Here is a 14423-nt window from a genome sequence, read left to right as displayed (position 1 = left end):
CTTTCCTCTAGCTCCCAGGAGATCATGTCTGGAGTGCCCAATACCCTTAATATTAGCCAGAACACCTGGCTAAAAGTTGGCATCTGGTTAATTTTGGACATAGGAGCCTCCTCAGTTTTATCCACATTGGACGTAAAAAATGCATCATTGTTTCCACAATATAACAGTCCTGAGGTACCCGAAAGGCATACCAACTATTGGACTAAATGTTTGTAGTTTTACCCTTGGATAACATATATGGCCAAGTAAGAGTGTGTAAGTCATCCTATTGGGTTGGCTGTTGAAGGGAAATGTATTGCTGCCTTAGTACCTTCAAAAGAATTTGCAGGGCGATTGGATGACTCAGTCGGTAGAGCGTGCAACTCTTGGTCTTGAGCCCCGCACTGGGTATAGAGATAACTTAAAAAAATATATTATAAAATAAAATGGTAAAGAGAATTTGGAATAGCATGCCCAAGTTATTATTTACTATTTTCATCCTTTTTAAAAGACTAATCAGTAAACTATGAAAACTCTTTATTGTTTAGAGGAGTGACATGTAAAATGCCATAGGAAGTCAAAACATGATGTGTCCGCATTAAGCAGTCATGAGGGGTTTTGCCTGCATCCAAATGTCTGGTTCTAAGATCAGATACCCTAATTATTGATCTTGAGTTTGAGCAAACTGCAAAATTTGATACTTTCTGTCCCTTTAAGCCAAAAGTTTAACAGATAGATGGTGTCCTCCACTGAAGGGAAGCAGAGAGTGAAATTATCTCCATATTGTAACGAAGTAGAAATGCAAAAAACTCTGTCACCCAGAGCAACTTTAGGGGTTTGTGAAAAGGAAGAAAATTATCTGTGAGTCTCTGGGGCATGACTGTCCAGGGGTATTTCTGTGCTTCCAAGTGAAAGGAAAAACTGGCTACACTTACCAACTGGAATACTAAAAATGCACTGCATAGATGAATTAGAGTGGAAAATTTGCTCTCAATGGCAATGGATGTCAGCCCATTGGGTTAGGAACAACAGAGTGTGGAGGGATGAAAATGTTATTTATTGCTGAGAGGTCCTAGACAGATGTCCATTGTCGGCCATTGGGTTTTCTCACGAGGGAAATGGTGTTACAGGGCATAGCAGAGGCTCTCGTGAGACACGGAGGCTTTTAAACTTCTATTATGGTCTTGATGCCCTGAAGGGCATCTTTATTTATATTGTCTCATTCTGCCAAGAGATTTTGAAAAATACAGTTTTATCTTTATGAGGTACAATGTGGATTCTGCCAATATCAGTTGAACATGTTGCCCGTAAAGAACAAGGTAGCTGATCCAATAGGAACAAACGACCAGTGTTCCCAGGCTCTGCTGTGGTGCCATCAGAGACAAGAGTGTAGAAAAGAGGCCATGGGGTCGTTTACTTCCCCTGGTTGATTATTTTGATTACTGCTGCCAAATTCTGGAATTATTTGCCCGTTTGAGGGAATCAAATTCTGGCATGAGACTTTTCTAAGAAATGTCAGGTGCACACATGAATAAAGGAGAAGTAACTAAGGAGAAGGTGAGTATCTCTCCAAGAGCCTAGAGGAAAAGAATAGGCTGAGAGACAGGAACCTGTGGAGATTTAAGGCCCCCGCTATTGGAGCTGTTTTCGTCCTTGTGAGCAGGGGCTGCTTTCCATCAGGGAGTTGGCCACCAGGAGTGTGGTTTGGTGTCAACAAGGACAGAGACTCATTCCCAATGCGGAGGTGGTTCCATTAGCTGCTTACGAGGGAGGACTGGGATGAGCCCCTGGAGGTCCCTGGAGCCCCGTCATTGGGAGTGAGGAGGACATTGGAACAGTCAGCTGGAGGGATGCCGCTGCCTGGAGTGCTTGTTTGTAACCAGGTTTTTTTCACTATCCTGGCTCTTTGCAATAATAGCAGAAAGTACAGGGTTTTAAAATGTTGTGTAGTGGGCTTTCATATGCCGTAAGTGAAAATCGGGAATTTGTTGGTCTTTCATGTTGGTGACTCATCTAGGATGTGAAGAGCTTGTCTGTCAAATTTCTAAATCTGGAGGGGACATAGATTCCCATACATCCTGGTTCCTTTTGCCTAAAAGAGAAAGAGCTCAGTTCTGCCCATAAATAGAGTTAAGTGCATTCAGTACCTAAAGTTCACCGAGAATTTTTTTTTTTTTAGGATTTTATTTATTGAGAGAGAGCACAATTCGGGGGGGGGGGACAGGCAGAGGGAGAGGGAGAAGCAGGCTCCCCACTGAGCAGGGTGACTGATAAGGGACTCAATCCCAGGACACTGGGTTCATGACCTGAGCCAAACACAGACACTTAGCTGACTAAGCCACCCATGCCCCCCCAGAATTTTCTTTAAGGACAATATGGAGTCCATTATGATCATCATGAAAGGATCCATCAGGTTTTTGCATGCAAGTCTGAATTTTGTTCCACTCAACAGGCTTAAGGAAAGATCCTACAATTGCTCAGTATTTCCAGTGAGTGTTATAGCATCCCTGCAGAAACATGGGTTTCTGTTTCCCTAATACTTTCTTTAATGTTCCTGTTGGGCCAGCTTCATCCAGTGTGTGTCTGGCCCTCACCAACAAGCACGTGAGCTAATTGGTATAAATCTGAGAAACCAGGTTGGTAAGTTTGAATAACTTAAATTCTTCAGCACACCTATGGGGATCCTTCATCACTTGGGGAAAGTCTGGCTTGCAGTTCAGCCTTAGTCCAGGCAAGGTAAGAAATTGGGTTTTATTAAGATCCCCATTTGGGGTCCATTTTGATAGGTTCAGGAGAGGAAGGACTGGGGTGGGAAACAGAAAAAGGGAACTTTAGTGGGAGGATTCGGAAGAGTGTGGGGGTTACACAGGAGGAGGGGACAAAGCAGAGGGAGGAAAGAGAGGGCACTGGAGGTCTGGTCTGCACATCATGTGGCTGCCACCTGTCTGGAGACAAAGAAGATGAGGGAGGGGAAAGTGGCTCAGAAGCCATTTTGACAGCTTTCAATGGTTTGTTTACTTCTGTTAATTGATTTTTGCAGAGAGCAACTTTAGATCCTGATAATGTTTGGAAACTTCAAAATACCCATTAAAATAGGCATCCCATCTGCTTTTGACAATTTTAGAGCCATGGCTGTCCAATTTTGTTTTGATAAGAGTCAGTTTGGGGAGATCGGAAGTCTCCAGTAATGACCATTGATGATCTAAGTTACTTCTGATGAAGTTAGTCCATTTAATTAGAAACCTGCATGAGGAGAGACTGTACTTTTTAAACATAAAACCAGAGGGGTGCCCTCAAAGCATTGTTATGACTGGGATCCCATTTCTTGGGTTTCTCTTTAGAACAAAAAAAGAAATACCTAAAAACCACTGCTTCAATAGGAACAGGCTGTTCCCAAAAGAACTTGGTCAAAAGGCCAGCACAGTTCCAGGCAGAACAGTCTGATTCCACACATTAGTTGGGCCAAAGGCCAACACTCTTCCAACACGCACAGTTTATGACACCAAGTAAGTAAACCTTAACTGTTGGTTATTTCACCAGCAAAAAATGGGTTTATACAGAATAACAAGAATTGCAAATGAGGACATGCAAGAAATGGCAAATCCAGGGGCAAATCCAGAGAGCAAAAGAGAGGCCACTCTTCTGCAGGAAAGGAGACAGTTGGGAGGGGTTATTGTCAAGAAAAAGTCAATTTGGGGAAACTGGTCTTTTGAAGATGGTGGCTTCTCGTTGTTAGAGCTGTGACCGCCTCATTGGCTGAACTGTGACTGTCTCTCATTGGTTGAGCTGTGACTGTCTCATTGGCTGGCCTGTTGCTGGGTGGAGTAAAGGTTTCTCACTGTGGCAGGGGCAGTGAAGCTGTGTCCACTTGCAGCTCTTTTCCTGTTGTGTGTACAGCTGACCAGGGGTTAGACAGGAGAGCACCTACTGCTGGTCTCCTGCCTTCATCTTAGCAAGGGTTCCCTTTAACGACCACCTTTATTCATAAAAACTAGTCCATCTAATGGTGAAACCCTTAATATTGCTTATGTAATGGCCTCCGACAAAGTACACCAGGAGTCATGGTCTTGCCACTCAAAAGAGTGAGCGAGGGGGAGCTTGACACGCATCTTCCCTACTTGTCGGTCAATGACTAGAACGAACCACATTCCTGGTGAGGTGAGTCTTAGTAGTGATGGGAATGACATGACTGGGTGCCCCAGGCATAAAGTAAACCTTGAGAAAAATAATTTCAGTAAATGCTGCTTCCTGTTGTCCAAATAGCTCTTGAGATGTTTACGTGAAAATCGATACCAGAACAAGAACATCCCCATATCTCCCTTCCTCTTGCTACTAATTGTGCTAAGTAACCACAGGACATTTCTTGCAATGATGGATGGGTAAGGGGTTGGTCATGCTTCACCCAGTGGTGTCTCCTTGTATTAATTCCAGTGGAGGAAGGATGGGCCGTGCCTTTCTCTTTCCTCCCGACCACTCACGCTTCTGTTGATCTGCCCCCAGTTGACGCAGGTCAGTTTCTATCTCCATCAGATGGCCCCCAGGGATGCTCCTCTGGCCCTGGGCCTGGTGCGAGTGTGGTTGTATTTTGGGTGGAGCTGGTTGGGCTTCATGTCTGAGAGGGTTTGTAAGGTGAGCAGGCCCAGTGGGACTTGGGGAAGGAATGTGGTAGTGTGAATGCACAATAAGGATACCTGTACAGTCTCTGCAGAGAGGAATGCTTCCGTCTAATTATTCCAACCACTGTCGGAATGGGATTTGCTCTCTACTGTCCTCAATTCACCAGCATGACCAGTGACCGTGTGGATCCCACACACTAATAGGGGTGAATGTAGGTGCACTGAACTGAAACAGCATGGAAGGTGTGTCACCACCACATTTCGATGTCACCACCAGTGGGAAACAGTCCATATGTGACATTTTCCATGGAACTCTTTTTCATAGCAGAACCATGAAATCCAATTTCAATTTTTTTACAAATTGTTAACCCTTCCATGTACCCAGAGATCGTTTTCCCTGTGATTTTGTGGTTCTTTTGTTTCCAGTTCTCTTCAGAATCTGAGAGCGAAGTTTTGCAGGGGTGCCCACCTGATGCTTGTGTGGAGGCTCTGAAGCTGCACCTGTTCTGTGTCCTTCAGTGGTTGCCCAGTCATGTGGCCAAACAGGGGACACAGGACGTTCCAGGGAGACAGCGGATTATACTCAGGCCCTAGAAGGACAGTCAGTGCTTGTAAAGAAGGGGTGACATGGGGGAACACCAGGGGAGCAAGCAGGACTGGGAGGGTGGGAAGCAATAAGCATGAGGACATGTGGGCAAGTGCCTGCAGTGTCTAGATCAGTGTGGAGTGTCATCGTTTGCTTTGAGCCGAGTGTGTGGCACACGAGGGAGCGAGGGAGGCTCAATATTTAGCACCTGACGCTGAATATAGAGTCTGGGAAAGAAAGGCTCCACTTGAATCATGATCCTGACTTGGTTCCTTTCTTGCTCTGTGGCCTTTGGAAAATCACCTGCATCTGTAGGCCTCGGGTAGCTCATACAAGGAGATAAAAACATTATCTACCTTATAGAGTCTGCTGAGGAGCAACTGGGTTTATCTATGCTGAGTTCCTTTATGGAGAACATTTAACGCAGTGCCGGATGTGAAGAAGCAAGATGTCAGTGTTCACATAGTATATGAGAACGCAAACATAGCCTCAGACAGTGGAAGCTGGCCTGGAGCTCACTACTGGGCTGTGGCTTTCTCTCACTGAGCAGAAACAGTTTCACCCGCCTGTCCTCCGACGAGGCACTTCCTTGTCTGTGAGGAGTCAGGGCACATGAAGACCATGTCACGGTGATGTCGGTAAGGAGGCTAAAAAATGAAGTCCAATCTGTAAAAATCAGCAAATATTCCCTGCCTCTAGCTGATGTGCCTGGTGCTTCTCTATTCCTAGTTTCAGCTGCACTGCATTCTTCCTGCTTTCTAGATAAGAGAGCACCTGGGTGGCTCAGTCAGTTAATCGTCTGCCTTTGGCTCAGGTCATGATCCCAGGGTCCTGGGATCGAGCACTCTATAGGGCTCCCTGCTCAGCGGGGAATCTGCTTCTCCCTCTCCCTCTGCCCCTCCCCTCTGCTCTTTCTCTGTCTTAAATAAACAAATTTAAAAAAAAACTGTTAAAAAAGAACTATTAAGATCTTCAATCATAAAATTACAGGTACCTCCCGATGGCATCTAATCCAGAGTAAAGGAACACTTTATATGTCAGAACATGTCCTCATGCTGTACCTGTCACGATGTGTCCCTCACACCCACAGCTCTGCAGTCCTTCATGAGTTGTGTTCATCTGACGCTCTAAGCAGTATGCTTCTCTCTAACTACCGGTGTGGTCCTGGTGATCATTGGCTGGAGGGCATTGGCCAAGTCATTATCTTACTCTTATTAATGTACTACAAGTTACGTTAATGACAAAAGTCGTTGTATTTATGAATTTTTAAAATTGACTCAAAAGAGGGCGCCTGGGTGGTTCAGTTGGTTGAGCGACTGCCTTCGGCTCAGGTCATGATCCTGGAGTCCCGGGATCGAGTCCCGCATCGGGCTCCCTGCTCGGCGGGGAGCCTGCTTCTCCCTCTGACCCTCTTCCCTCTCATGCTCTCTATCTCTCATTCTCTCTCTCATATAAATAAATAAAATCTTAAAAAAAAATTGACTCAAAAGAAAAAAATCCATTAAATACTATGCACCTGGTACCATGACTAAGAATTCATGACTAGAATGTAGAATGTAGAATGCAATACTGTAGACAGTATTGACCAAGAATAATAGCAAGGCTGAATTTGACAACCCATAAGTGCAAAGGGACACGTTGATAAAAATCTCTCAGCCAGTGAAAAGTAAAGAGAGTTCCATTTGTTAATATACAAGTGATATTTAAACACAGTTTAAGAAGACTTTCCTGGGAAACATGCATAGAATCTTTTTTTTTAATAATTTTTTATTGTTATGTTAATCACCATACATTACATCATTAGTTTTTGATGTAGTGTTCCATGATTTGTTTGTGCCTAACACCCAGTGCTCCACGCAGAATGTGCCCTCTTTAATACCCATCACCAGGCTAACCCAGCCCCCCACCCCCCTCCCCTCTAGAACCCTCAGTTTGTTTTTCAGAGTCCATCATCTCTAATGGTTCGTCTCCCCCTCCGACTTACTCCCCTTCATTCTTCCCCTCCTGCTATCTTCTTTTTTTTTCTTAACATATGTTGCATTATTTGTTTCAGAAGTACAGATCCGTGATTCATCAGTCTTGTACAATTCATAGTGCTCACCATAGCACATACCCTCCCCAATGTCTACCACCCAGCCACCCCATCCCTCCCACCCCCCACCATTCCAGCAACCCTCAGTTTGTTTCCTGAGATTAAGAATTCCTCATATCAGTGAGGTCATATGATACATGTCTTTCTCTGATTGGCTTATTTCGCTCAGCATAACACCCTCCAGTTCCATCCACGTCGTTGCAAATGGCAAGATCTCATTCCTTTTGATGGCTGCATAATATTCCATTGTGTATATATACCACATCTTCTTTATCCATTCATCTGTCGATGGACATCTTGGCTCTTTCCACAGTTTAGCTATTGTGGACATTGCTGCTATAAACATCGGGGTGCACGTACCCCTTCTGATCCCTACATTTATATCTTTGGGGTAAATACCCAGTAGTGCAATTGCTGGATCGTATGGTAGCTCTATTTTCAACTCTTTGAGGAACCTCCATACTGTTTTCCAGAGGGGCTGCACCAGCTTGCATTCCCACCAACAGTGTAGGAGGGTTCCCCTTTCTCCACATCCCCGCCAACATCTGTCGTTTCCTGACTTGTTAATTTTAGCCATTCTGACAGGTGTGAGGTGGTATCTCATTGAGGTTTTGATTTTGGATTTCCCTGATGCCGAGCGATGTTGGGCACTTTTTCGTGTGTCTGTTGGCCATTTGGATGTCTTCTTTGGAAAAATGTCTGTTCATGTCTTCTGCCCATTTCTTGATTGGATTATTTGTTCTTTGGGTGTTGAGTTTGATAAGTTCTTTATAGATTTTGGATACTAGCCCTTTATCTGATATGTCATTTGCAAATATTTTCTCCCATTCTGTCGGTTGTCTTTTGGTTTTGTGGACTGTTTCTTTTGCTGTGCAAAAGCTTTTTATCTTGATGAAATCCCAATAGTTCATTTTTGCCCTGGCTTCCCGTGCCTTTGGCGATGTTTCTAGGAAGAAGTTGCTGCGGCTGAGGTCGAAGAGGTTGCTGCCTGTGTTCTCCTTTAGGATTTTGTTGGACTCCTGTCTCAGGTTTAGGTCTTTCAACCATTTGGAGTCTATTTTTGTGTGTGGTGTAAGGAAATGGTCCAGTTTCATTCTTCTGCATGTGGCTGTCCAATTTTCCCAACACCATTTGTTGAAGAGACTGTCTTTTTTCCATTGGACAGTCTTTCCTGCTTTGTCAAAGATGAGTTGACCATAGAGTTGAGGGTCCATTTCTGGGCTCTTGATTCTGTTCCATTGACCTATGTGTCTGTTTTTGTGCCAGTACCATACTGTCTTGATGATGACAGCTTTGTAATAGAGCTGGAAGTCCGGAATTGTGATGCCGCCAGCTTTGCTTTCCTTTTTCAGTATTCCTCTGGCTATTCGGTGTCTCTTCTGGTTCCATACAAATTTTAGGATTATTTGTTCCATTTCTTTGAAAAAGGTGGATGGTATTTTGATGGGGATTGCATTGAATGTGTAGATTGCTCTAGGTAGCACTGACATCTTCACAATGTTTGTTCTTCCAATCCATGAGCATGGAACGTTTTTTCATTTCTTTGTGTCTTCTTCAATTTCTTTCCTGAGTATTTTATAGTTTTCTGAGTACAGATCCTTTGCCTCTTTGGTTAGATTTATTCCTAGGTATCTTATGGTTTTGGGTGCAATTGTAAATGGGATCGACTCCTTGATTTGTCTCGCTTCTGTCTTGTTGTTGGTGTATAGGAATGCCACTGATTTCTGTGCATTGATTTTATATCCTGCTACTTGACTGAATTCCTGTATGAGTTCTAGCAGTTTTGGGGTGGAGTCTTTTGGGTTTTCCACATACAGTATCATATCATCTGCAAAGAGTGAGAGTTTGACTTCCTCTTTGCCGATTTGGATGCCTTTGATTTCTTTTTGTTGTCTGATTGCTGTGGCTGGGACTTCTAATACTATGTTGAATAGCAGTGGTGAGAGTGGACATCCCTGCCGCGTTCCTGACCTTAGGGGAAAAGCTCTCAGCTTTTCCCCATTGAGAATGATATTCACTGTAGGTTTTTCATAGATGGCTTTTATGATATTGAGGTATGGACCCTCTATCCCTATACTCTGAAGAGTTTTGATCAAGAAAGGATGCTGTACTTTGTCAAATGCTTTTTCTGCATCTATTGAGAGGATCATATGATTCTTGTTCTTTCTTTTGTTAATGTATTGTATCACGTTGATTTGCGGATGTTGAACCAGCCTTGCAGCCCAGGGATAAATCCCACTTGGTCATGGTGAATAATCCTTTTAATGTACTGTTGGATCCTACTGGCTAGTATTTTGGTGAGAATTTTTGCATCCATGTTCATCAAGGATATTGGTCTGTAATTCTCCTTTTTGATGGGGTCTTTGTCTGGTTTTGGGATCAAGGTAATGCTGGCCTCATAAAATGAGTTTGGAAGTTTTCCTTCCATTTCTAGTTTTTGGAACAGTTTCAGAAGAATAGGTATTAATTCTTCTTTAAATGTCTGATAGAATTCCCCTGGGAAGCCATCTGGCCCTGGGTTTTTGTTTGTTGGGAGATTTTTGATGACTGCTTCAATTTCTAGTGGTTATAGGTCTGTTCAGGTTTTCTATTTCTTCCTGGTTCAGTTTTGGTAGTTGATACATCTCTAGGAATGCACCCATTTCTTCCGGGTTATCTAATTTGCTGGCATAGAGTTGCTCATAATATGTTCTTATAATTGTTTGTATTTCTTTGGTGTTGGTTGTGGTCTCTCCTCTTTCATTCATGATTTTGTTGATTTGGGTCATTTCTCTTTTCTTTTTGATCCGTCTGGCCAGGGGTTTATCAATCTTGTTAATTCTTTCAAAGAACCAGCTCCTAGTTTCGTTGATCTGTTCTACTATTCTTTTGGTTTCTATTTCATTGATTTCTGCTCTGATCTTTATTATTTCTCTTCTCCTGCTGGGTTTAGGCTTTATTTGCTTTTTTTTCTCTAGTTCCTTTAGGTGTAGGGTTAGGCTGTGTATTTGAAACCTTTCTTGTTTCTTGAGAAAGGCTTGTATTGCTATATACTTTCCTCTCAGGACTGCCTTTGCTGTATCCCAAAGATTTTGAACAGTTGTGTTTTCATTTTCATTGGTTTCCATGAATTTTTTTCATTCTTTAATTTCTTGGTTGACCCATTCATTCTTTAGTAGGATGCTCTTTAGCCTCCATGTATTTGAGTTCTTTTTTTTTTTTTAAAGCACAGAACCATTCTTTTTTTTTTTAAGATTTTATTTATTTATTTGAGAGAGAGAGCGCATGAGAAGGGGGAGGGTCAGAGGGAGAAGGAGGCTCCCCGCTGAGCAGGGAGCCTGATGTGGGACTCGATCCTGGGACTCCAGGATCATGACCTGAGCCGAAGGCAGTCGCTTAACCAACTGAGCCACCCAGGCGCCCTGTATTTGAGTTCTTTCCGACTTTCCTCTTGTGACTGAGTTCTAGTTTCAAAGCACTGTGGTCTGAAAATATGCAGGGAATAATCCCCATCTTTTGGTACCGGTGGAGACCTGATTTGTGACCTAGGATGTGATCAATTCTGGAGAATGTTCCATGGGCACTAGAGAAGAATGTGTATTCTGTTGCTTTGGGATGGAATGTTCTGAATATGTGTAGAAAGTCCGTTTGGTCCAGCGTTTCATTTAAAGTCTTTATTTCCTTGTTGATCTTTTGCTTAGATGATCTGTCCATTTCAGTTAGGGGTGTGTTAAAATCCCCCACTATTATTGTATTGTTGTCAATGTGTTTCTTTGCTTTTGTTATTAATTGCCTTATATAATTGGCTGCTCCCACGTTAGGGGCATAGATATTTACGATTGTTAGATCTTCTTGTTGGATAGACCCTTTAAGTAGGATATAGTGTCCTTCTTCATCTCTTATTACAGTCTTCGTTTTAAAATCTAATTTGTCTGATATAAGGATTGCCACCCCAGCTTTCTTTTGGTGTCCATTAACATGGTAAATGGTTTTCCATCCCCTCACTTTCAATCTGGGGTTGGCTTTGGGTCTAAAATGAGTCTCTTGCAGACAGCATATCGATGGGTCTTGTTTTTTAATCCAATCTGATAGCCTGTGTCTTTTGATTGGGGCATTTAGCCCATTTACATTCAGGGTAACTATTGAAAGGTATGAATTTAGTGCCATTGTATTGCCTGTAAGGTGACTGTTACTGTATATTGTCTGTGTTCCTTTCGATCTATGCTGCTTTTAGGCTCTCTTTTTGCTTAGAGGACCTCTTTCAATATTTCTTGTAGGGCTGGTTTTGTGTTTGCAAATTCCTTTAGTTTTTGTTTGTCCTGGAAGCTTTTTATCTCTCCTTCTATTTTCAATGATAGCCTAGCTGGATATAGTATTCTTGGCTGCATATTTTTCTCATTTAGTGCTCTGAAGATATCATGCCAGTCCTTTCTGCCTGCCAGGTCTCTGTGGATAGGTCTGTTGCCAATCTAATGTTTCTACCATTGTAGGTTACATATCTCTTCTCCCGAGCTGCTTTCAGGATTTTCTCTTTGTCTCTGAGACTCGTAAGTTTTACTATTAGATGTCGGGGTGTTGACCTATTTTTATTGATTTTGAGAGGGGTTCTCTGTGCCTCCTGGATTTTGATGCCTGTTTCCTTCCCCACATTAGGGAAGTTCTCTGCTATTATTTGCTCCAATATACCTTCTGCCCCCTCTCTCTTTCTTCTTCTTCTGGGATCCCAATTATTCTAATGTTGTTTCGTCTTATCGTATCGCTTATCTCTCAAATTCTGCCCTCCTGATCCTGTAGTTGTTTATCTCTCTTTTTCTCATCCTCTTTATTTTCCATCATTTGGTCTTCTATATCGCTGATTCTTTCTTCTGCCTCATTTATCCTAGCAGTTAGTGCCCCCATTTTTGATTGCACCTCATTAATAGCCTTTTTGATTTCAACTTGGTTAGATTTTAGTTCTTTTATTTCTCCAGAAAGGGTTTCTCTAATAACTTCCACACTTTTTTCAAGCCCAGCTAGTATCTTTAAAGTCATGATTCTGAACTCTAGGTCCGACATCGTACTAATGTCAGTATTGAGTAGGTCCCTGGCAGACGGTACTACCTCTTGTTCTTTTTGCTGAGGTGATTTTTTTCGTCTTGTCATTTTGTCCAGAGGAGAACAGATGAATGAGAGAATAGAATGCTAACAGGTTAACAATGTCTCCAGCAAATATACTCTATACAAATCAGAAAAGACCTGAAACCAGGGGACAAGAAAGGGAAAGAAAGAAGAGAGAAAAAAAAAAGGAAAAAGAAAAAGATAAAAACAAACAAAAACAGAACAAAAAAAACAATATGATCAAATGTGATCAGGCTAGTGCATAGATCAGTGCCACACACTAGCTTTTGGGCATATTTTGGTCTGTTAGAAGAAAGTGCCTGCTAAAATTTTAAAGGAAGAAAGACTTATATGTATACAAAATAAGGGTTGATACAATGAAGGGATGGCAGATGACTGTAAAGATGAAAATTAAAAAAGATTTTATAAAAGGAATTGATAAGAAGTTGTTTTTTAAAAAGAAGAAGATTTAAAAAGAAAAAGAAAAAAGAAAAAAAAGGGAGAGAATGTGATCAGGCAGGAGAATAGAACAAAGCCATACACTAGTGATTTAGGGTATATTTTGATCTGTTAGAAGAAATTGTATCTCAAAATTTTAAAGAGAGAACAACTTATATATATATGCCAAAAATAAGGGTAACTACTATGAAGGGATAAAAATATGACTCTAAAAATGAAAAATAAAAAATGTTTTTTTAAAAAAGGGATTTATAAGATGTTGTTTGAAAAAGGGAAAAAGGAAAATTAAAAAAAGTTAAAAAATTAACTTTGAAAAACTAATGAATTATGGTAAAAAAATCCATGAATTTTATGTGCAGTATTCCCCTAGCGCTGGAGTTCTCCCGTTCTCCTTGATTGGTAAACTTGGTCTTGGCTTGCTGGCTGTTCGTGCTGATCTTCTGGGGGAGGGGCCTGTTCCCGTGGTTCCCAAATGTCTTTGCCGGAGGCGGAATTGCCCCGCCCTTGTGAGTCCCGGCTAAGCAAGCTGCTCCGGTTTGCTCTCAGGAGCTTTTGTTCCCTGCAAGCTCTCGGTACAGCTTTGGAGGACCAGGGTGAAAATGGTGGCCTCCCAATCTCCGCCCGGAGGAGCTGAGAACTTGGGGCCCCGCTCCTCAGTGTGCCCCGAGAGAAAAGCAGTCACTCCCATGTCCCCGGTCTCTGGCCGCACTCCGTGCTCACCCGGCCTGTGACCGAGCATTTCTATCTCTGGTACCTGACCCCGTGTGGAGTCTCCAAACCCAGCAGATCCCTGCGGTGCGCTCCCGCGCCGCTCCTCCCGGGGGAGGAAGGGGAGTCTCCCCGGCTCTGCCACTTGTTGGGTCCCTGCTGGAGGAGCAGTGGCCCGACTGGGCCGCGGATCACAATTTATGGCAACCCCGAGCTGAGAGCCCGCGCCTTGGCTCCGTCTCTGCAGCCAGCTTCCCTGCTCCAATACCTGGGAGCTGTGCCACACTGAGGCACCCCCGGTCTTTCTGTGACCCCGAGGGTCCTGAGACCACACTGTCCCGCGAGGGTTCCACCCCCCGCTTAGCCACTGGGGCGACGTCCCTCAGCAGAGCCGACTTCTAAAAGTTCCGATTTTGTGCTCCGCGGCTCTGTCACTCACCAGAAGCGGCAGACGGAGGCCCCCTTCCCTGCCGTCTATCCTCCCGAATATCACCTCGGATTCACTTCTTCGCACGTCCTACCTTCCAGAAAGTGGTCGCTTTTCTGTTCAGAGTTGTTACTATTCTTATCTTCGATCTCCTGTTGAGTTCGTAGGTGTTCAGAATGGTTTGATCCCTATTCAGCTGAATTCCTGAGACCAGACGAAATCCAGGTCTCCTACTCCTCTGCCATCTTGCTCCACCCTCGCATAGAATCTTCTGTTTGAGGAAACCAATGCACATTGTTATTAATCTCATGGAACTAGAATAAGTCAACACTGATGACTTGGATTCAGCTCTGTGTAAATGGAGAACCCCCACATTCAGCCTGAGCAATGAGGAAGGTGCTCATTTCTCACACGGAAGGATGAAAGAGTACCGGCAGCAGAGCGTCAAAGTCCCATGTGCCTGTTAGCTATGCCATTATA

This window comes from Callorhinus ursinus, unplaced genomic scaffold (assembly GCF_003265705.2).
Source record: "Callorhinus ursinus isolate GAN/ISIS: 27379988/994484 unplaced genomic scaffold, GSC_fseal_2.0 scaffold77, whole genome shotgun sequence".
In the NCBI taxonomy this organism is placed as follows: domain Eukaryota; kingdom Metazoa; phylum Chordata; class Mammalia; order Carnivora; family Otariidae; genus Callorhinus; species Callorhinus ursinus.
The sequence above is the reverse complement of the archived record's forward strand: the minus strand, read 5'-3'. Positions refer to the sequence as shown.